This window comes from Ambystoma mexicanum, chromosome 5p (assembly GCF_040938575.1).
Source record: "Ambystoma mexicanum isolate Mex_15411 chromosome 5p, UKY_AmexF1_1, whole genome shotgun sequence".
Classification (NCBI taxonomy): Eukaryota; Metazoa; Chordata; class Amphibia; order Caudata; family Ambystomatidae; genus Ambystoma; species Ambystoma mexicanum.
In genome coordinates this window covers 473,174,929-473,199,322 of record NC_090930.1, presented here as the reverse complement: position 1 = coordinate 473,199,322, position 24,394 = coordinate 473,174,929, and the positions used below count along the sequence as shown (strand labels likewise).

Here is a 24,394-nt window from a genome sequence, read left to right as displayed (position 1 = left end):
CAGGTTTTCCCGGATTCTGCGAGCCTGGGAATGGCTGGCAGAATGAGGGACCTGGTCTCCTGTGTCCTGTGATGCTCAGAGGAGTCTTCAGATCCCTCCTTGCTACCAGGATTTGCTGGGTATCCCCCCCACTGACCTAACTGGGCAGAGGTTTTCAGGATGCCCTTAGTGGGCCTACTCTCCTGAGGTTCCCCTCTAAATTGCACTGTGCTTGGGTGCCCATACCCGGATGCCCGCCCATCCATTCCTGGGAGGTACTGGCCTATGAGCCCCATACTTCTAGCTGGATAGTAATCTGCCATCCCTGTGGCCCTGGGCTCATGTGCGCGAGGGGACATGGGGGTGGCAGAGTCCAGGGACTGGGAGAGATGAAGGCCTCTGGTACTAGGGCTCCTGAGGTTATGCTCAGGAGTTTCTCTTTCCCAGCGAACCTCATCTCTATCCGCCCCTGCTTCCTGTTGCAATGCAAGAGCCTGCGCTTTCAGTTCCTCAGTTAAGGCCTTACTAGACTCTATCAGTCTCTCCTGCATGGCTACCTGTTGCTGGAGCCTATCATTGTGCTGACAGAGAGTCTCATTTTCTCTCTGTGCCTCCTGATTGGTCCTGGAGTACTGGGCCAGTCTCTGCTGCAGGAGGGTTACCTCCTGAGCTGTGTCTCTATTGGCCTGCTCCTTTCTTGCCAGATCATCCTCCACCCTCCTGGTGTGCTCTAACAAGTTCTGGTGTTCTTTTTGGAGGTCACCCAGTCCCTAGAGGGCCAGGTGATTTTCTTCCATTTTCCTTTTTAAGTGGCAGACTTCCTGGCCTAAGGTATCCCTTTCCTGACTAAGAGCCTGCATCTGTGCCGCCAGGTCGTCCCTTTGCCTTTGGAAGGCACCAGCTTTCTGGCGCTCCTGGTCAAACTCTGCCTGGGTATCCAGGTCTTTCAAAATCAGTTTATTGCTCTCTGCCTTCTCCCTATCTAGGTGGCTTTGCAGGGTGACTACCTGCTCGGCACATGCCCTATTGAAATCTAATTGTTGCTCCAGATGTTTCTGTCTCTGCAGTAGGGAGTCCAAACCTTCTTGGTACTCCTTCTGCAAGGCCCGAAATCCGGTATCCTGGTCCGCCTTTTCCTGTTGCAGAACATCCATATCCTCCTTTATTTTAGTGATGTACTGTCTGCTGTCCTTTTCTGACTCCTGGCTCCTGAGCAGCCTCTGCTCAGAAGAGTCCAGATCAGATTGGGCCTTCTCTAACGCCATCTGTTGCCTATTTGCCAGATCTTGGCCTTCAGCACATTTGTCCTGCATGGCTCCCATATATAGATACAATTATGCCGCTATCCTGGCAATCTTATTATGTTCATCTTTAGCTTTAGGGGCCATATATAGTTCACTCAGGGCCACATGTAGGGGACCCTGATCTCCCCATATATCTGACCCTGTTTTAGTGACCTGTTGCGCGATTGCCTGCAACCAGACCGTTTGGTCCTGATGAGTCCACTCACCTCTCACAAATAGCTTATGTAAGAATTGCTCTCTGGCTATTTTCATATCTACCAAGGTCGTCATTCTGGAATTTGAGTTCCTTCCTGACTTACAGAAGTTTGTATTTTATTTTGCAAAACAGACCGTTTCATTAGAGCGTTCCTTTGAGGAGTGCTTTAGAGCGTAACACAGCATTGTGATCCGACCGGATGTGTGTATCTGGTCAGTTGGCACACTGTATTAATCTGCACAAGTGGTAAATCTAACCCAGAATATCCCGGCTCCGAGCCCCCACTTTTGTAAGCGATATTCAATCAACACTACAGCCAAGTCAATGCCTAGTCTGGGATGCTGAGGAAAACCCTTATTAATGTATTTTTATGTCTAGTTCAGTACTCTGGATGACCACCCTTGTATAACACCCCCCTCTTAGAATCCCCCTGACCCCACTGAGCCAAGAAGTAGGTTTGTTTTGCAAATTAAAAGGTTTATTTGAGAATTTAAACAATATATATATATATCACACTTTATAATAAATTAATATCTGATAGTACACTTAGACATATGATGTTGATCAACAATGGGTAATCTGGCACTAGCACACTTCTTTACAATCAATGAGGAGTTAGTATAGGATGGATAAAGTAGCACAAATACTTTTATGATTTCAAGGAAAAAGCAATGAGGAATAAAATGCAGTACAGAAATACTTGATATGATTTTAGCAAAAGATAAGATAATCACTTTTTCTCTGGCAATTCACCCTTCTCCCCTATTCAATGTAAGAAATGGAAGGAGATGGAAAGAGGAGCACACAGTTCTCAAGAATGCAATCAAATACAATACGAAATTCAGTTCCCCCCCAGCAAGCTTAGAGGAAACAGGTAGGAGTTTGAAACACAGGCCCAAAATGCTTTTAAATGTGATGGCAATGGATGGGAAAATGTGCCAACTGATTTTAATTCCCTCTAGAGATTCAGGGTGAGTGGGAGATGCGTGTTGGTATTAGTTCAGGCTCACTTTAGCAATGCTCTATGAGTTATTACCAGGTTGCAAACAGATTTTAACAAAAGAAAGAATGGAGCTGCTATTTTGACAAGTGGAGAAATTGAGCCAAAATCGCAAATCGTGGTAAATTTCGCGAGTGCGTGTCTCGCGATTACGGGAAAAGTATAGGGAGTAGGAAGTTGGTTCTAGGCTTGTTGGAAAGCTTATATTCTAAGCTTTCAGATGAAAGTTAAATTACGTTCCTAGTCCAGACATACGGACGATTTAATAAAGGTAGATTTTCGGATTTAAAGTAAGACTCAAAATGACAGGTGACAGCTTGCAGCTTCAGAATTGACAGGTGACAGTTGTGCAGCTTTAAAAATGACAGATGACACGATTTCTAGGAGGCAGTTCTACTTAGGTTAAAATAGTTTGGATTAGATTATTTTAACTAAGAGATTGGTTCTGCACAGTTCTGCTAGGTACTCACAATATAAATTTGAACTAGGCCTCGTCACGGATCTGGTCAACACGTCCGGCTGCGGTTCTGTCTGCTCGGCGGGTCAATCAGGCACCGGTTCTCCTCACAGCGATCTGGGTCAGCTCTGCTCTGCTGGTCTAGCCTCTCTGGATTCTGGATGTAACATTGCTTTCTGGGTACTGCTACAGGTTCTTGCAAAAATTCTCAGCAAAACTTCAAACAGCTCGCCCGGCTGTTGAATAGTTTGGTTAGTTTTGAGGCCTGCTGAAGAGGATTCAGCTGGTGGATTCAGGCCTCTCTGCTACAAATTCTGGAGTTAATTTCTGCTACAGGTTCTGGAGATTGATGGATTTGAAGTCTGGATCTCTGGATGTGAAGTCGTCGGTCAGCATGCTCTGCAGCAAATGGAATTGAAGGTCTCTACCTGTCCCAGCAGTCTGTTTTTATGTGTTTTGGAAAGTGAGTGTGTGCGTTGATCATAACTAAACCTGCCCCTCTCACTTATCATTGGCCAATTCCTCCTCTCTCCCTTGATTGGGGGAAGGAAATGTGAGTCAGAGTGATGCTGTAGGTTTTATTGTCAGAGGAACCTCCCCTTGTCAGGTTGCACACAAATCTATTTCTGACCCAAATATATATTTATCTATGTACCATTTTTCTAATATTATAGGTCCAGTTAACATATTTTCTGTAGCACCAAACCATCCGATCCCTGTCTTTGTACGACGTCGTGTCAACTGATGACAGAATTCTCCCCTTTTCATCCAGATAACGACCTCTAAACCTTTCCAGATTTTACACAAATGTGCACCAGGGATATGGGTTACAGATGATAAAGTGTCAGATTTTTAACATGCATACATTTGGAGTGAGACCCTATTTTCCACTAGCAACCCCCCAGAATACACCACAGGGTCCTAACGCCTCTTAAAATGTTCACAGAAAAATCACAAGAATAATGATATTACTTATATAATTCTGACAAGTCCGCACTATGAGTTATCTATCTTTTTAAAATTATGCTCTGGTCAAAAAGGGGTGTGGCTTCCCACATCACAGGGTGGAATAACTGGTTTATCCACTTCCCCCAAGCCAGCTTGTTCTCAGAGGCACAGCTGCCCCCCAGTTACCCCCAAGAGGAAGCTATTTTACGACGCCCCCAATATAACATTTGCCTGAGTCCAGGACAGGCCTTTGTTCAACTCCCTGTAGTCCCCAGCTGCTCCACCCCTAATCTAATCAGAGAGGTGTTAACTCCTTTTGGCCAGGGGCATAGTGGCTGAGCATCCAGTTTCAACTCCTGTCGGGGGTAGTTGTCAGGCAGAATTCAGTTTCATTAAGCCAGGTTTCAGCTAAATGTCACTTTTTGTTCCCAGTTTTCTACATTCAAATCAAACTGACAATTTTTACCTATACATTAAATAATTACTTCCTTCAAGTCATTTCAGAATATAGTTTTACATTGTATCCACCTCTTAGCAAGTCTTTCCTTGGTCTGGTTTTGTTTCATTTGTTCAGTTTTACACAAAAGTCTGGTGGTTTTAAAACGCCAGCTTTCTGATAGTGGTGAGTACTGGTAATGCAACCATTTTTGGGATTAAGAAAATGAATTCCCCACAGTTCTGAGATGCCTTTTTTGGCAATCAGCATTGCCATTCCCAATGGTTTCAGGCTACTGTGTGTGTAGCCCAATGGTGGTTTTAGGCAGTGCCCTTCTGTGCTCACAACATAGGCAAAAATGGGTGGCAGTCTATTCTTCATGTTTTTCCTGTGCACTCTCTGGGGAGTTCTGGCCATCATGATGTTTTCCATGCCAGTACTGCACAGTTTTATGGTAGGGCTTGTATGCATGGGTAAAAACATCCCACACGCCCTCCCGTCTTCAAGCCCACCCTCCACCCACATTGGCTGCTGGGATTTCTGTTGGCTTCCTGGTCCTGCAGCACACTGTGCTCGCCATTGATTGACCCTCCTTGGGCCTTTGATAATTTTTCTGCTGCTTCCTTTGTGTCATTTGGCACATGTTTCCCTTCTCGCTCCATGTTTGTTTGTGCCTGTTCCCCTCCCTCCTGCCTTCCAGCCCACCCACCACCCTCATTGGCTGCTGAAATTCCTGTTGGCTTCATGGTCCTGCAGCACACCTCTCTCATCATTGATCCCAGCTTGGCTGAGCGGGTGGCTGCAGGCCAGCTCGTAGTGCCGGTAAGACCCTTCTTGGGCCTTTGATAATTTTTCTGCTGCTGCCTTTGTGTCATTTGGCGCGTTGTTCCCTTCTCCCTCCGTGTTAGTTTGTGCCTGTTCGCCTCCCTCCCTCCCGCCTTCCAGCCCGGCCCGATCCTCATTGGCCGCTGGGATTCCTATTGGCTTCCTGGTCCTGCAGCACACTGTGCTCATCATTGATTCCAGCTTGGCTGAGCGGGTGACGGCAGGCCAGCTCATAGTGCCGGTAAGACCCTCCTTGGGCCTTTAATTGTTTTTCTGCCGCTTTCTTTGTGTCATTTGCTGCGTTTGTCCCTTCTCCCTCTGTGTTCATTTGTGCCTTTTCCCCTCCCTCCTGTCTTCCAATCCACCCACCACCCTCATTGGCCGCCCCTCTTCTTCATTACTGACCTTCCCGGGGCAGCCCCCACAGCTAAGGATCTCTAGGCAAAGGGCAGCTCCCATAGAGGTGCACCTGGTTGTGTCTGCAGGTGTCTGAAGGGGAAGCCAGTTGCCAGCCATCTACCAGGGTTGACCCGCACCCTTCCATGCATACCCCTGCCTACCTAGCCGATTCTCAAACTTAGGTGTGTTGTTGTACCTGCGTTTTAAAACTGCACTGTGAAAGTATTTAAAACTGCCTTGTGAAACCTAGACCTTTTCCCCCTCTATTCAGGATTCTCGAACTTAGGTGTGTTGTTGTACCTGATTTTTAAAACTGCATTGTGATAGTCTTAAAATCTGAGTGTCTGCCATCTGTCCAATTTCAACTTGTCTCGCCTCTCTCTGTCTCGTCTGCTTGCACCCTGATTTGTGTCCTTCCCTAGACTATCCCCTTCCCTCTCCCTTCCTCTTCTCTCCTCTCCCTACCTACTCTATGGTGCTCTGTCTCTCCTATCTTCTCTAACTGCTTCTCTATTGACTATCTTGCTCTCCTCTCTAAATCTAGTAGGAAGAAGTTTAAAAAGGAAACCCTAGTCTCCAACCCAGGTCTCCCTATCGCTGACACCTATACCAGTGCCTCCTACAGGCACACTTTCACTGACATCCTCTTTGTCATTCCCTCACCAGACCTATGGACCCTACATATGGTCTTGGTTCTCTCTCCCTCCTGGCCTCCTTCCACTCCTCTAAGGTCATCATTTATGTTTATGTGAATGGGACCGTCTTGGTCCAAGGACCTCAGGCCAACCTTATCCTCTTTGATAGATGCTTCCTGCATCTCATCTATTTCCTTTCTTCTCCTGCTGTCCCCTCTCCCCCCTCCTCGGCTTCCTTGCCTACCCCTGCTGCCTCCTCCTTGGCTACCTTGCCCTCTCCTCCTTCCCTTTGTGCCCCCTCTCAGACTTTTTCTACACCTCCGAAGGGAGTACCTCTGATTTGAACGGAAGTCTTTCAAGAATGGCAACCTTCTCCATATTGCCACTCTAAACTCTCTCTCAGCTGTCAAATACTCCTCCGACAAATGCCGCCTTCTTTAGGAACTTGACCTTGATGTCCTCAGTCTCACAGAGACATGGTTTATGGCCGGCTCTGTCACAAGCTTTGACACTCTTCTCCCTGATGGCTACAAGATCCTCTCTGTGCCCAGATCCAACCGTTCCAGAGGGGATGTAGCCCTGATCTTCCCCGAGTGGATTCCTGCCTCTGTCATTCCTACGCAGGCCTACTCCTCTTTCGAATGCCTCGTCTGTAGGCTCTTCCGCTCTCCTAGCCATTCCCTTACTGTGGCTACTATCTATTGGCCACCTGCCCAGATCTCCTCCATCCTCTATAAGTGGACGGACCTCTCCTATTCCCTCCTGGTCTCGACCACTCAACTCCTCCATCTTGGAGACTTCAACATCCACCTGGATGCTTCCTGTCCTTCCTCTGGACTCTTTTGCAACCTTTGCGACTCTCTCTCACTCTCTATTCTCTCCTCTGGCCCGACGCACTCTGCAGGGCACACTCTGGATGTTCTGATCTCCTCAGACCTTCCCCTTTCTACCCTTCTCATAACTCTTCTCTCCTGGAGTGATCACTTTCCCCTTTCCTCCCAGCTCACCCTCTCTACCCCTCAGATCAAGCCAACCCCAGCACCGCCACCCACCTTCTCGGTCATTCGACCCATGAAGTGTGTGTCAGTTGAGGCTTTCGCTGCCAGTTTCTCACCGTCCCTCCCCCTTTGGCTGACTCACACCCTGACACAGCCCTTCCCATGCTCCACTCTGCTATATATGATAGTCTCAATGTTCTTGCCCCTGTCATGAGGATCCGCCTGAAGCCCAAAGCCAAGGGCAACTCCTGGTACAACTCTGACCTTGTCACCCTCAAACACAACTGCAGGGTGGCTGAGAGGAAATGGCTTGCTTCTGGTACATCCTCTGACAAACTGGCCTGCCGCCTGCTCCAAAGGCAATTCTGGCTCTCTGCCCTCACCAAGAAGAGAGCTCACACCCAAGCCCGCGTCTCGGCGGCATCGAACAACTTGGCAGAACTCTTTAAAATCTGCAAGGAACTAGCCATTCCTGCCGCAGTCTCTACCTCTCCGGTCCCATCACAAGCCCTCCGCATGGCTCTGGCTTACCATTTCATCTCTAAAACTCAGGACATCCTGTCCTCTCTCTCCTCCTCTCCCCTTCCTCCCTCTACTCTGTGCTCTTCCTCTCGTCCTTCTTCGGCCACCTCTCCTCCCTCCTTCCCTTCCTTTCCCCTGTTCTCCCAGACAAGTTTTCTTGACAAGTCCGATCTATGAAAGTCTTGTCAAAACAGGGTCTTCCCTGCTCCCCCAAAACCATCAAGGACCACATTGACTCCCTGGCTACTGCTCTGGCCGACTTCGGCAACCACTCCTTTGCCACTGGAGTCTTCCCTTCCCCCCTGAAGCACTCCCTTGTGTACCCTCTTCTTAAGAAACCCTGTGCCGACCCATCCTGCCCGGCTAATTATCGCCCAATCGCAATCTCTCCCTTCCTGGGCAAACCCTTGGAAAAGTTGGCCATCTCCCAGCTTAATCTTCACACTGAATCTGCTGGTTGTCTCCATGATCATCAGTCTGGCTTCAGAGTTGCCAGAAGCACTGAAACTGCTCTCCTGAACATCAATGAAGGCCTGCTCTCCAACCTTGATTCCAACACCCCCTGTGTCCTCATCTTACTCGATCTCTCCTCTGCCTTTGACACAGTCAACCATGCCATCCCGCTGAACCGCCTCTGCGATAACCCTGGTATCACCGGTCAGGTCCTGGCATGGATGACCTCTTTCCTCTCTGATCGACCCTCCCAGGTTCAACTTGGGTCCTTTCTCTCCTCTATCTCTATATCTACCTGTGGTGTTCCCCAGGGGTCTTACCTCTCTCCCTGGCTGTTCAACCAATACCTGGCACTTCTTGCCCACCGCATTTCCACACTCTGCCCCAACTTCCAGTGCTATGCGGATGACACTCAGCTCATTTTCAGGCTAGCTTCAACCACCTCTTCTCCCTCTCTCATCTCTGACTGTCTGTCCTCCATCCAGGAATGGTGTGCCACCAATGATCTCTGCCTTAATTCCAGTAAGACCGAGATTCTCCTCATCGGCATACCCATTCCTACCTTTCCTGTCACTCTCTGGCCGGCCTCTCTTGGCCCTCTTCCTGCCCCCGCCTGTGAGTCGAAAAACCTCAGGGTCATCTTCGACTCCACAAGCTCCTTCTCTCCTCACATCTCTGACGTCTCTAAGAAGTCACAATACCAGCTTCACCTCCTCGGTGGTATTTTTCCATTCCTCTCCTTCCCCCAGAAGCTCACTGTCTCCAGATCTCTGGTTCTCTCTAGGCTGGACTATTACAACAGCCTCTTTCTAAATCTGCCTCCTTCTACTCTCCACCCTCTGCAACTCATCTAGAACAGGACTGTGAGACTTGTCCTTTTCCTCAAGCCCAGGGATTGTATCTCTCCAGGACTGAGATCTCTGCATTGGCTCCCAGTGGCTTCCAGGATTAAGTTCAAAATCCTCTGCATTGCCCACAAGGCCTTCTGGGGCAGGGCCCTCAATACCTTCAACTCTCTCTTCCTAAATATCTTCCTTCCCGAGTTCTTCGCTCATCCACCTCAAATTGTCTCAGGGTCAGTCGCTTCTCCAAGCAACGAGTTGGTGGTAAATCTCTTTCTTTGACTGGGGCCTCCCTCTAGAACAGCCTCCCTCCCTCCATGAAACTTGAGGAAAATCATCTCTGGTTCCGGAAGCACCTCAAAACTTTTCTCTTTGCTTCTGCTTTTTCTCCGCCTCTTCCCTGCTGACTTTCTAGATGAAACTGAAATTGAAATTGCACTGGTTGCCTCGCCACCCTCTGTTTTTAGGCCCAGGTCCCCTCCCCCGCCAGTAGCACACCTGCACTGCCTTCCTGGCAAAACTTGGGGACTGTTTTATGTATCCCTACAGTCCCACTACCAGCACTTGATACCTGATGTCTGCACTCACCCCTGCACTTGCCACCAGCTGGCCGTACTTTTACTTTGTTTTTATTCTATTATCCCATGTACTCCACTGTCCCCACCCTCTTCCCATGCACTTGCGTGATCTGAATGACATCTGGCCTAGTAGGATCGCTGTCTGTCTTTACTCTGTTCCCCCTCACTTGCCTTGTCGCGCCTTGAAACACTTCTGTATAGGCGCGTTATAAATGCCATATCATATCATATCATATATCATATTAACCACATCAGACAAAAAAACAGAAAAACTTTGTTTTAGATTTATGTTTTACCTTTAGCTGAACATCTTGGGGGCAAAAGAAATAAGAGCGTGTTAAATGTTTTATGATTTGGAATGCACATGCACTATCTGAAATGTTGTTGGCCTAGTATGGTAGTCTATGGACTGTATGGTCTTCTCCCTCTCCTCCCCCTTCTCGCCATGCACTTACACTAGTAGTGATGCCGTCAGGCCTAGTATGCTAGTAATTTTTTATTAGATCATTCAGAAACTTCAAGGCATAAGGCTTAAGAATGACTATGTATTGCCTTGTTCCCATCCTGCCTTGAAGCACTTTGAAGCGCTCCACTTGTGTATAAGCGCTTTACAAATAAACAATTCCAATTACAATTACTGAGTTTTGACATTAGGAAGTATGTAGGAATCTGTTCACAAAAGAGTTCTTCTTAAAAACCTGAGGATTTATTGCAACACTTGCCCACACATCCTCACACATCCTCATTCAAGCAGGAGGACAAAGAAGGAATAAAGTGTGAGTGCTCCTACCTCCAGAAATCTAAAGATCAGGGAACCACAGAAAACATACAATAGAAGCTTTACATTGCACCACAGGCACCTACAAAACCTCATAGTTTCAATTACACTCTGGTGGAAACCATTAGGCCATACCAAGGAACAATCAGTATAAAGATAGAGAAAGGAAAAGAGGTAATCCCAGAGTACAACCAATCCCAGTGAGGGGGAAAATAAGCCTATTGAGTAACCATTCAGGGGAGGCTATTAGTCATTGTCTTGGACCCAGAGGCAGCAGACATGTGTGCTGAGGCTTCCAGATGCAAGAGGAGGTTTCTGTGTAGAGGGGTGCTGGAAGGACTGCTTCCTGAAGGACACTTGTAGAGACTGGAAGGAAAGGTGGAGGTGCAGAGCATTTATGACCTGTAGGCCCTGGAAGAGGCAGCCTGACTAGAAAGACACACCATTCATTCTCATGGTCTTGGGAATTGGAAAAACAAGTCATGGCGGGAGATGAACGTATCAGCTGCCTAAAAAGGACCCTGAATGAAGGAGGGAGATATTCTAATTCCAGTGAACCAGGAAAAGATTCTATAAATTACAAGCAGTAATAGAAACAGAAAGACTAAAGGTATGAAGAAGGGCCCGAAAAGGTCCAAGGGATCGGATTGATAGGTGGCCGGCATCTAAGGTAAGATGCAGTATACAAGGTTTGAACTTTTGTGTCAACCAGAACCGTAACCATTTCTGTTCCTAGATTAGGTCTAGTCTGGGGCTAACAAGTCTATGAAGAATACGGTTTGGACTTCCACTGGCCAAAGATTTAGGAACTTTTGTTTTTAGATTAAGGTGTCCGCAAGATGACAGAAACTTTTTAAGAACCAACTTTGCCCGGGCTTTCATTCCCTCATAGGTACAAGTAACTGTGCATAATTTGGTGCAGATTGGTGAAACGATGCGGAATTGTATAACAAACAACGCTTCACCAAATCACAAACCCACAAACACATTTTGACTTTTGCTGAAATCTGGGGAAAGGGGTGGGGTATCCAAATGTCATGTAGCCAGTAATGCTGGTAGGGTCTTAACAGGTGACTCTGCAGAATTTGGTGCAGATTGGTGAAACAGTGAAGAATTGTACCAGGAACATATGCAAAGCTGCAAACCCACCCACACATTTTCACTTTAGCTGAAATCCAGGGAAAGGGGTGAGGTGTCTAGATGTCATGTATCCAGTAATGTCTGTAAGGTCCTAACAGGTGATTGTACAAACCCTGGTGCAGATTGGTGAAACTGTGTGGAATTGCATAGGGAACACACGCTTTGCCACAAACCCACAAATGTTCACCTTTATATATATATAGTAAGGGAAATACTATCATCTTCAATAAACTTGGTTACTTGATCCACTTTGTGCCCATCTACCCAGGGCACTGTTTCATTGAAACTTTTTTGTTCATGAAGACCTCCTTCAGTACTTTAGGAGTCTTACCCTACCCTTCCTACAACGTTTTCTAATGCATGGATTATCATCCAAAAGTGATACTCTCACACATGATTCTGAAAGAGGGTGGCTAAAGGGCTGGTCACCATGTGGTGTTTCACTATCATTTCCCTCTGGAGCTGTTTGGTAAGAGATGAATGGCTCGATTCCTGTAGTACTTTTCCTCCTACCAGGGTTTGTGTGCAACAGAAAGTCCCTTTTTCCTTTCTAGGTATATTAGTGATACTAAGCCACATTACCAAGAACCCCCTGTAATACTGTATGATCTGGACAAAGTCTTTTTTGGCCTGTATGGGTATTTAAAGCCCATTACCTGTGGCAGTGGCTGGAATCTGCAATGATTTCCAATGGAAATTCAGGATGAACATAACTGCCCTTACCACTTCAGGGGTTAAACTGTGCGCAATCAGACTATCAGACTATCTTGCTCTTCAATCATTAGGCAGAGGCTTGGAATTCTAGTGGGAATTGGAGTGGATAGAAATGTCCCCAAGAAGCAGTTTCGACAATCTTTTAAGCATTTGGACTTTGAATGATTAAAAAGGCCTCTGTTTGTTTTTGGTAAAATTGAATGCATAATTGACATAGCTTCCTTTAAACAAGATGCTACAGGGTCAGGGAATTAATAGACCAAAGAAATGAACATAAAGTGTGGAACTGTTGACGGACAGACAACTTGAAAAGGAAGCACAATTCTCATTAGAAATATCATACAACTAAGAAAAATATTTTGTCAAAGGAGTGACACAAGTACTCGTTAATAGAGATAATACAAACATTACTTCCATAGGACCATTCTCATCACAGGTGGTAACACTAAACAGCATATAGATTGCACTCATCAATTATTGTCAACTAGTGAAAAAGCCTGTATACACAGGCTAATGTGTGTAAAGGAAGACATTTTCAGAGTGTAAATATATCATGTGGTTTATTTTAACATAATTGATGTTAAAAGACACAGACAATTGTAAAGGATCTTGCTCCTTTTAAGTGGAGGAGTAGTAATCTCAAATGAAATCTCACAGAATATGTTGAAAGTTCAACATAGTACATACAGCCAATTGTATTATATATTGTCTTGGATTCCACTTATGGGTTTTGGAGTCAAATATATAATGTTGAGCGATATCAGAGTAATACAATTCATGTGAAGCATGATTCGAAGAAGACATGAGAAATACACATTTTGGTCTCCTGGAAGATGAACTTGAAGTCTTATTGTTGTATGTGTAAGTCAAAAGCTCCCTCTAGCGGTGATGACATGAAATACACATTTTGTTTGCCCAGAAGATGAACTTGAAGTCTTATTGTTTTATGCATAAGCCAACAGCTACCCCTAATAGTGATAACAGGTGAAGCGGGCAGTACGGCTTCGGACAAACATACATCTGGCCTTTTATCATATAGTATGATAAGGCAGCCCACTTTCACCGGTCCCCTATTTTCTAGAGTGGTTCTGTGTTCTGAATTTAGCATTTGAAAAATACAGTTAACCATATAATGTGTGTACAACTCTGGACCAGATGTGCCTGTCTCAGTTGTGTGCCCAAACGATTTTCACGTTGCCATTGTTACCATCCCCTGGGCTTATAGCTGTAAGGTGTAAGCATGATGCTTATGGAAGATCTTGTGTGTCCCAAGCTTCCTATGAAGTGTGTGGTTTTTGACTTGTGTGATTTGTGCAAGGATATAGTCTAGCTCAGTTTGGTGTTCCTTTCCTGTAGAGCATGTATCCATGCATGATGCTCACATGACAGCATCAGACACACCTTGATGAATACTTGTGACCCCCCCATTCACAACACGTCCTATGGTCTCTCCTCCCTCTCTATGTTCCATGGTTTGAACAATGTGCACATCTACACTAAGTAATAAGGGTTTTCTGTACTACTTGTACTATGCAATGGCTGAGCTAGTTGAGGGCTTAATTTCACCCCTAAATAGTCTTGCTTGCGAGAAGGGGAACTGTAAAGGGTAAAGGCATATTGTGGGGGGTGGGTTAAGGGTGGTTCTGTTGAAAGGGGATGAAAAGGGGGAACCGTTTATGAAACAGATGAGGCTGTCCTACAACATCATTGCTTCCTAGGCTAACTTCACTGGTTTAGAGAGTATACAGGCCATTTGATCAATGGGTGTGGAAGCTTTCTTTTTGTTGGACAGTGTTTCTCAAAGAAGATGCATTTTCACTGGTGTGTATGCAAGAGGATGCATTTATTTATTCATCAATACCTACACTGATGAAACTGCAATGTGCTCTTGTGCAAGTGTAAACTTCTAAAGCAGTTTTATGTCTGATGGGTTTACTTAATTAGTCCTAGCTTTTGCTTTTCATTCTGGGGGTTCTGCTGTTTTATTTATAGTTGTCACAGGATGAAAAAGGGCAAGCAGAAATGGATGGGCTACCCACACCTAATGTGGTGCTTCTTGTGATTCCTATGTGATTCCATTTGGAATAAAATAGAGTGACATTGTTTTCTAAAATAAATATGGGCATATTTACTTTGGCTTCAGAGAAAAGATGTACCTTATGCATGCTTCATACAACGAATGCCAGCAGCTGTTTTACACGTGTCCTATGCAGGAAATAAAATGTTAGTCCCATAACCCTGATCCTCATTTGTCGACATGCTGTTGAAATAGGTTTGACCTGGTTGCGGGTCCAATTGGGCTATGACAGAATTTCTGGAAACTCTGTAAGAAACTGTGCTTTGTAGGTAATGATGCAATGATGGTAGGTACAACAACAATTACTTTGGGTATCTGCAGTTAATTTGCCACCTTAAAATACACAAATATATCTAAAGGGCGCCTGGCGCGAGTCCTGATATGGCCAGGAGTGTACATATATAAATATGAAAAGGAATCAGGATGAGAGATCCAAGTACAGCTGTGTGGTTTTGAAACTCATTATTTTTATTTTAAACCAATGTTTTTGCACAGATGATTTTTTAGCTATTTACAAAACTTTCGATAAGCACGAAAGTAACACGGACAGGTTTGATGGTATACATAGGAAATACAGGTAAGTATCAACCTCTGTAATATAGAGGTAACATTTCCAACATGGTGCACAAGCTAATATGACAATTGGGTGGAAACAAGACTAAACAGGGTGCTGCCCAGGACTGTATTTAGTCCGGGGGTAAATAACAAACAGTGTACACAACACTATCTACAGAACATACAACGGTGGTTAAACAGTTGTGTCACAGATCATCGACACTGGAGTGTTTCGGCCATAGGGGGCTGGATTCAAGCCCGTGATTGTGGTGGCCTTAATCAGGATAGACGCAAAGCGTAGTTCTGTCCGTGAGTGTTATCTGTGGGGGAAAGGATAGCTGTCAGGATTTCAAAGTAATTGGTGTCTATTTGAGGATTACTAAATAATAGCTGATTGGTGCCAGAAAAATACACAGAAGAGTGTATCAAAGTACAGCTTACTGTCTGCTGGGATTGCTGTGGTGACGCTGTGCTTGCGAGTCCTTAGTTGAATGCGGGACTGTTGAGTGACCAATGCACTGAAACAGATAGACCGTGGTTTCCTGAGTCAGTGGTTTTCTTCAGGGTCCCGAAGGCTGGATGTTGACCTTGGTTGGTCTATGATCTGTTATAGGGAAGACCAATGTCTGTAAGTCCAACCCCAGTACAGGTAGTAGTTGCGGCAAAAGATAGTGCTAGTGCGGGCTAGTAAATAGCATAATTAAGTCTAGGGTCCATGTGGAGAGAGACAGCGAGTGTCAATGTCATAGCCCTACATCAAAATATTGTGGTGCCAGGTGGTAATGAAAGTGCCCTGAGGATAGTGCCAAAAATAACCTGTGAGATCAGGGTATGTTAACACGCATTCCTGGAGGGGTCCTAACACGAGTGAGCCAGATTATACACGTGGTTGAAAATGAAAGCTCAATTAAATGGGCGTGTGATGGCACCAATCAGCCATTATTTAGTAATCCTCAAATAGACACCAATTACTTCGAGATCCTGACAGCTATCCTTTCACCCACAGATAACACTCAAGGACAGAACTACGCTTTGCGTCTATCCTGATGGAGGCCACCACAATCACGGGCTTGACTCCGGCCCCCTATGGCCGAAACACTCCAGTGTCGATGATCTGTGACACAACTGTTTAACCTCTGTTGTATGTTCTGTAGATAGTGTTGTGTACACTGTTTATTTACCCCCTGACTAAATACAGTCCTGGGCAGCACCCTGTTTAGTCTTGTTTCCACCCAATTGTCATATTAGCTTGTGCACCACGTTGGAAATGTTACCTCTATATTACAGAGGTTGATACTTACCTGCATTTCCTATGTATACCATCAAACCTGTCAGTGTTACTTTCGTGCTTATCGAAAGTTTTGTAAAAAGCTAAAAAATTATCTGTGCAAAATAATTGGTTTGAAATAAAAATAATTAGTTTCAAAACCACACAGCTGTACTTGGATCTCTCATCCTGATTCCTTTTCATATTTATACCTTAAAATACACAGACATTTTATTTCTATGTGTAATCTCCCATTCATAGTGTTCTCCCGACAAGCCTTGTAGCTCCTGTTTCCATAGAGCCTTCCTTTTTGCCCCTCTGTGGTTGATTACTGTGACAGATGTCCTCCACACTCCCCTTACCCCTTTTCTTTCCTTTGGGGAGGGAGGGTTGTATATAAGATTCTCCATGGAATGGCCAGTGCTTCCACTGTGCAAATATGAGGTCATTCCTTTTTGATGCTAGTATAATGTGCCTGTCTAATCTTTGGATCCCTTCAGTAATTAAGTACTCTGATGAAGACGAGGGACAGTGGTAATGCTCTGATTACTTAGGTTAATCTTCATTACTCCTATTCTTCCTTGTCATAATACCAACACTCTCCTCTCCTTTCCTTACCTGGTGGCAAGATCCGCCCGGCTCCTTTGGTATAGGCTGGAGGATTATAGAACATGTCAGTTGCTTTATACCCTGGGATGTGATAGAGAGGGGCTATAGAAAAGAAAAGGTGTTCTGTGAGAAGTAGGATGCCATTCAATAAGTACCATAATGAGGAAGAATGGGACCAGGAGTAATGACGATTACCAAAGCTTATGCTTGGGTTTTGGAACGTGCAGACAACCCAATAGACACAAATCAGCTAATTCTGTAATTCTGGGGGAAATTGGTGCACATTCCCAGGCAAAATAAGGATTGCCAGACTAGTGCAGGAAGCCAGAGTAGCCAGAGATAGGAACGTGAGGCTGAGTCTTTGAAAAAGGAGCAGCAAATCCCTAATTTAGAAGCAGGGTGACAAATGTCTATTTCGAAAGTGGCCCAAAATATACATGAGGAACAGGGGAAAGATTTAGATGCAGTGGAGTACGAATAAATGTGGCAGGGAACACACATAAAAACGTATCTGCTGCCACCCAACTGTTGCCACTCTCATAATAGTTCATCTAACGTACCAGTATACCCTACGGCACGTTGCACATAACATAGCCCATAGCCCCCCCGCCCTCCTACTTTGTATTCTGGGACTGGTAATTTAGTTTTTTTGCCCTGTTCTAAATCCTAAACTGCAGGCCCCAGAATTCAAGTTGAGAACCCTAACAGTGTGCGATCATCTCCCGAAGACATGGGGCATGTTAATCGGAATATTGCTAATTTAATGGAGGGCACAGGTCCATCAGCAAAAGCTGCTCAGATTACGCTACCACCGGACCACCACAGCACAAGACAAGCATCACTTAAGCACGCACAAATCAGGTAGCACGGCCAGCACCAGTGGCGTACATAGAACAAGTCAAGTACACGTTTAATCCACACATACCGTAGGCATCACATGTAGCCGCACTGCGAACTTCACCCATAAACAGAGGAAAGGGCACAGAACTTAATTACTGCAATGGTAGAAGTTGCTTTGTGCAGAAATGGCGATAAGAGTATATTTCTTAAATGAAGTGGGTCCCAATATCTTGTGGGGGAGGATGGGGAGTCCAATGGCTGACAAAGTTTAAAGGGTTTTAACTGGGCATTTAGGTTTCGGCTTACTTTATTTTTTCTGCTCTGCTAATGTGCAGGACACATGCCCTTTTCATTGGTTTATCTACATAAATGCCAAACATTATTCAATCCATTTGGGAGAAATTGACACAGTCCTGGTTTAAACTTTATTTACTTTATATTCCAGTGCTTCTAGTTCTTGGCTTTCCCATTAAACCCCCGAACTACAAGTCCCAGAATGCAAAGTTACATACGGATGGGTGTTTCCAAATGCAATCGATAATATTGTCATATATGTATGTAGGATTTTCTCACAGAATCAAGACATGCTGAGGCCATGCCATTTTAGTCATATTTTCCCTTACGGAAACGTCAGTCTTCATAAACTAAATGTTGTGTCACTTAACATATGCATTTGCCGGTCAAAGACAAACCTCTCCCAAAGGTGTTGAATTATCACAGACTCGTTTTCTCCTGCTTTCCTAAATTCATGTTGGGGTTGATGCAATGCCTGCCCGCCCCCCATAGTTAATCCAGGGAAGTCACCCACTGCCATGTTCATCAGGAAACATGCTTGCGAATTGAATCGGTGCCCCGCTCCATGGATTGGACACTTAGCAAGCTGAGGGGTGGGTGGGGGTCAGCATGATCCTCCTTCAAAAGCCCACAGGTGCGGGGAAATGAGGTGCAGCAGATCAGAGTTTGGAAAGGGCGATTAAGAGGAGTTTAACTGGCCGGGTTTGGACTGGCAATTGTGCAATGCCCAGCTGGCCATGCCCATACGGACAGAGTGAGCCAATGTAATCATTAAAAATATTCCGTAGCCATTACCAAAAACGCAACAGCCTCAAGCCTCACATTCTCCCCCTCCTTCAAAGAAAACAGTCTCCCGCTCGTGTCATGTGAAACCCTAACCCCGCCTGCCCCCGGCCTTATTTAAATGTCTGGACTTTCTTGTGCTTTAATTAGCATAGTTTATATTTAGAAAACGTTTGATTATCCGAGACGTTACACATTGCGCCTCAATAATGTCTGTGCCGGCCAATTAATGCTTTACTCTGCCGGAAACCCACCGCCTTTGATTGCTCAGTTTTTGTTAAAAACACACCTGGTGAGAGTACAAAGTAATCAAATACCCCCAAAATCCAGGCGCCACCAGAGCTCTTACCTGCAGGATCTCAGACTCTGTGAGTGGCTGACGTTGGCAAGAGTGTGGATAGGGTGGAGCACGGCCCGCACCAGAACACTAGGGCATGTGCGTTCCCTATGATGTCCACCCACTCTGCGCAGGCGCGAGCCACACACCCACGGACAGAACGCAATGCAAACCACACCCAGGCTGGATCTGGATGCTAGACTTCCACCCTCCCCCCACTCACTCCCCTATCCCCAGTCAGTGCACCGCCCACCACAGCCTGTCTGGCTGCACCCGCCCAAATGGCAAACCCTGACAAGAACAAAGAGATTTGTACGACACGAACGATGTCTCAGAGAGTCATTTAAGTACGTTACAAAGTAAAAGTACAATAAATGTACATTGCAATTTCCAATCATAAATATAATGAAGCAAACATGAATTGATGTTGGACGTGCAGCTGGCCAGGCCACACATTCATCATGTATGTATCCTTCCCCAAAGAAAAGAGGCCTTACGTGCACGTGGCCTACCGGGCCTGCTTTGAGCTGTGATGTGAGCATATCTAGCTCAGTAAAAGGGAAGTTGTATTGTGGGTGCCCAAGTGGCAGGCAGGCGTTGAGCATGTTTGAATGTGGTATATCTGTGCTGTTTGAAAGCAGGTTTTTGTGAAGTAGGTTGGGGCACTCACCAGGATATGTTTGAGGTCAGTTTGAGTCTAGTTGGGTTTTAACCACTGGGAAAGGTCAATCAGTGACACTACAGCAGTTTGGGTTCTTGTGCATTTATGGGAAGCATGAGTTCGGGTCCTGGTGTAACCCTGGTTTGAGTCAGACAGTGACTCTCCAGTTGTTCGGGTCAGCTCTTGGTGTTGAGTGGTTGCTTCAAGCTTAAAAGGTGACGGCCTCAGTGGGAGAACGCTCAATGTTCAAAAGTTCAGAGGTGCGACAAAAATCAGCACAGGCAGGATCATTCGGCCTCTTGCAGGGATCAACAAAGGGGAGGCATAGGAAGAGAGACCCAATATAGTGGAATCCTCCCTCAACTGTATATAGCTGTCCCTGTCTACACTTACAACGCCCCCTTCCTTTGGTGATAGGATCAAAAGCCCTTTATATATGCAGCACCCTTGTGTGAGGCCATACCTTTTGTGAATGGGTGTACCCTTTAATTCCTGATCCCAGGCCAGCACTCTGTTGAGTGGTTGTCCCTGGAAAAAGGGGCCATCCTGCATGGGAAGAATACACATAACCCTTCCACTGCTGAGTTGGCTCACAGGAGCTGACACATGTGTGAAATCAAATTAGATGTGGTGGACATGATTTTGAGCAGTGCCATTCCCTAACTCAAGCATGGCTTATGTTTAGGCTTTACCCTTCCAATAATATGGGCTACTCATAATGGTAAGATTTTGATACAGGGGGGATATATGAATGCACCCCCTGTGCTGCAGAGACTTGGCTGACCCTGCAGCTGTGAAATGGGCACCTGTGACCTGATGAGGAAACTGATGCAGCAGGGCACATATACATAATATGCTTTTGGCCTGGAGACTATGAAAGTAGAATCTGATTGGCAGATTACCCTTCAAAAGAGGAAATTGCACATACATATCTGAGTTTCAATTTAGCAGTTATCAACACTGAATGTAAGTACTATGAGTGAAGCAAAATGAGAATTTCACAGCATGAAGAGCCTTGAATTTACATTTTGTCCTCCTGGTTTAGCGTGCAGTTTCTTGTGGCTTCTTCTTTGTCAGTTAAGTAGGCTCCCAGGTTTTATGGGGCTTTGTTATTTAGAACATTGTCAATCATGTTTCTCTTCATATTTATTTACCTGTTAGATTCATGATTCTTCTAGTGTTTGATTCAAATAAAATCTGTGAATCATGATTATATACCCACTCCTTCTATGTATATGCCAACGGGAAATGGTTGTGGATGTTGTTTATGGGTTTGCTTTTGCTACAGATTTGTTTTGGAAATGAGTTAGAATATTTTCTCTTTCTAAGCCAATATATCTGTCAACTTGTATGGATATATGTTCCATGATGGACAATGTTGTACATCATTGTATGTTGTCAGTGCCTTTCCAATTTATCATGACTGGAAAATTGGCATGCCCTCTTTCCATCATTCGCTGGAGCTGTGCCTACACATGTTGGTTGATAGAGTGGGGTTCATCACAATTCTGCTTCTCATCATGTTGATGACCGTTTCTTATCCAGAGAGTTCATACGTATTTGAAGTCTGCAATCCTGCATTGATTTTAGCTCTTTATTGGAGGAGCAATTGAGATGGCTGAGGGTTTAAGAGCGCTTCAGAAGTGTTAAAGTCGGTAATTGAACTATACTCCTGCTGAATGACTTTTATAATATATGGACTACATGAAAAGCAATTTCTAAGTATTTTAATACGTTTTGTTACAGTACCCACAAAGGAGTGTGCATTGAGCCCAATTAAAATTATCTAGTTATTTGGTATGGAGCACTGAAGAAGATCAATGCTTGAAACACATGTCGGCTCAAGGAACTAATGATAAATTAGAGGAATTGAAAGTTTGTAATGTTTCATTGGTCTGAAGGTTTATCAAAGTATAATCCATAGGTTGAACGCTGCATCAAACCTAGTCTCTGATTTGTTGTACCTAGTTTAGTAGTGATTGACTTCCTCACTAAATTGGGGTATTTCTCTCCACTAACTCAAATTCCAAATGATGTTGTTTCAAAACAGGATGCGCAACCCTTCTACATGTTTTGGTTATCTATGTGAAAGATGTTGGGTATCACCAGCTACAAGTGATCTTATTGTCAACCCATCCATGGATAAACTCAATGGGCTATTTGGTTTATTGAGTAGTTGTGATAATTGAATGTGAATGCTGTTACTTTTTCTAAAATCAATAGAATATATGGGAGAACAATTTCTGTGATGAAGGCATGCACATTTTAAATGCAATGGAAATCCGTTATTGTATGTTTGACTGATAGAAAGCATACAGAATTGGATTGATCTGTATTGCAAATCACATGGTCCAAAAAAATTGACTTTGCCTAAACTTGTTTTCAGTGAAGTCCAATGACAAGGTAACTGTTGTTCACCTTGCACTCAAAAATGAGGCAGCTATATGGGAGATCAAGGCCTGTGATACACGGTTTGCACCCCAAACATATCGTTATCTCCACGGATATCTATGGATACATTGAGGAATTCAATTTGTGGATCTGTTTGGATGGTAGTGACATGGTGAGAATGCCTAGTTTCAGAAACAATACATAAGAGGGACTTGCTTCTATTAGGTTCTTGATCTGTATTGAACTCTGGCTGAGCTGAGATGATAAAAGGCTTCATCCCTATGAGGCACAGCCAGCTGTGCATATTAATCATTAACTGAAAAAAACTCCACACGCAGAATTGTGCAGAAATGAAACCGAGTCTCCAGATTACATTATCATGACAAAAATGCAAATTTCGATGTAACCTTTGGACAGAATGGTCTAACGAAAAAAGGAAACCTGTTCTGAAATCAGGAGAGCAAGCACCAGGGTAAGAGAGAAAACACAATATTTTGATAATGTATCCATTATTACTAAATAAAAATAATTGGAATAACATTCTCCTTTTATATGCTATAGAAGTGCAAGACCTCTTTAAAAATGCAGGCTTGCTAAACGAGTTTGGAAATATATAGGCAATACTGTGGATAATTCCTATCAACACATATGACAGAAAATATGAATTTTAGTCTACATTGTGCCGAACCACCGCGTCACATGTGTAAAATATTTGTACCTGCCAAAGAAGGGGATGACACTCTGTAGGAACATTAAGAGACTATTTTAGTTCAAACCCAACTAGATAGACAGCTGGGAATGCTAAAGTTTTGCTGACAGAGACCTTCTGTTCGAATGGGTAAGTGATTGAGTGGGATAATATCTTGGGAGATGGAAGGGACTGTTGACCTTGTTCTAGAGGAAACCTGAAAACCTAACCTGGAGTAGACCTCATTCCCTAAGACGGATTGAAGCAGAGAGCAGTGGGCCTGGCAGGCTGGGGAGAATCACCCAGAAGCTGTGAGGTGTCATGATGATTCTGTGTCATTAAACAAGAAATCCAAAAGTTAGTATAAAATCCCCAATTCAAATACATATACATAATCTAGAACCTTTTATCAGTAAATCTACAGAACTGGGAGTGAAGTCAGTGGGGGACTGATTTTGCAAAGCGTGCAATGTTGTTTATCTATAACCAATACATTTCAAATAGAATGTTGTAGCAATTGTAATGCAAACTGTACCTTGCTTTCTCACTATATTCAAATACAAGTGAGAACTGACTTCAACTAGAACTTAATAGCATTTCTGCACAGAGCTTGCAGTGTCTTTTAACCATATTACGGCAAATTGAGTCCTGTGTTTTCACAGGTGTAGTAAGAGACTGAGGCTATGAACCAGTATACAGCGTTCCAAAGGTTTACAGTGGATTAATAAATCATAACCCATGAAGACCATAGTCATATAAAAAGAGATATATTGGAAAATCTCTCATCATTCTAGTGGATCGAAAGGGAGCTTTTCTGGACCCCTTGCATTCCCTATACAATTATGCAATTTTAAATGGACATTCAAACCATGCCAATGACATTCTGCATAAAGGAAAGGACCCTGTATTTGATAGACTCAATATGCTATTTGATATGGTGGATACTTACTATGCATTCAGATGATCATAAACTTGTCTTCCTATGTGGTGCAAGTGAGCCAATATTCTTTGCACTCTAAAAGTGAAAGCACATCTTCCCTAAACGTAAGCCTATAGTTTTTAAAGCTACTCACCGTAGATAGTACTTTACATATACGCATACACTAGAAGTCAACATCACCACATGCAAAGACTAGAATGTTATACCAAGGACTGTGTTTGAATGTCATATATGTGTGATGTTGTCACTTGTCAATGACCTTGAGAAACTCCAATAGACTATTCTTCTGAAACCTTCCCCTGAAAACTACGCTTGTTGTTGATTTTGGAGAAAATAAAGTAATTTAAGTAACATGTCATTCAACAAAATCCAATACATTTGAACTGCTTATTGTTTATGGAAATTCTTATTACACACGCACTGACAAAATACAGTGCTTAAATGGAACTGCATATTGTTGCTGCAAAATAACTATATAGGTATATTGGTACATTTAATTTGGAATGATTGCGTATGTGCTTCATGTACTTTATATTAGTAAGATTTTAAAAGGCGGGCAACTTGTTTCTTTTTTGTAGCAAGCTGCCTGTGATTTTGATAACATTGTTGGTGATTTCTACAGCGTAGGATTACAGGACCACACTTGGTTTGGATCCATCTTTTAAATAAAATAGAACTTTAACTATAATCACAGCCTGGTTCTTCCCTTAGATTTGTGGGGTGGGATTGTTGCTATATGGGGTGTTGT

The 24,394-nt window shown here is 44.2% G+C and overlaps 1 protein-coding gene across 6 annotated transcripts in view; it reads left to right on the top strand.

Annotated features, from left to right (window-relative positions):
- HTR2C (5-hydroxytryptamine receptor 2C) overlaps positions 1–24,394 on the top strand; it is a 4,576,123-nt gene that overhangs the window by 3,865,943 nt on the left and 685,786 nt on the right. The gene's annotated exons all lie outside the window — the stretch shown is intronic.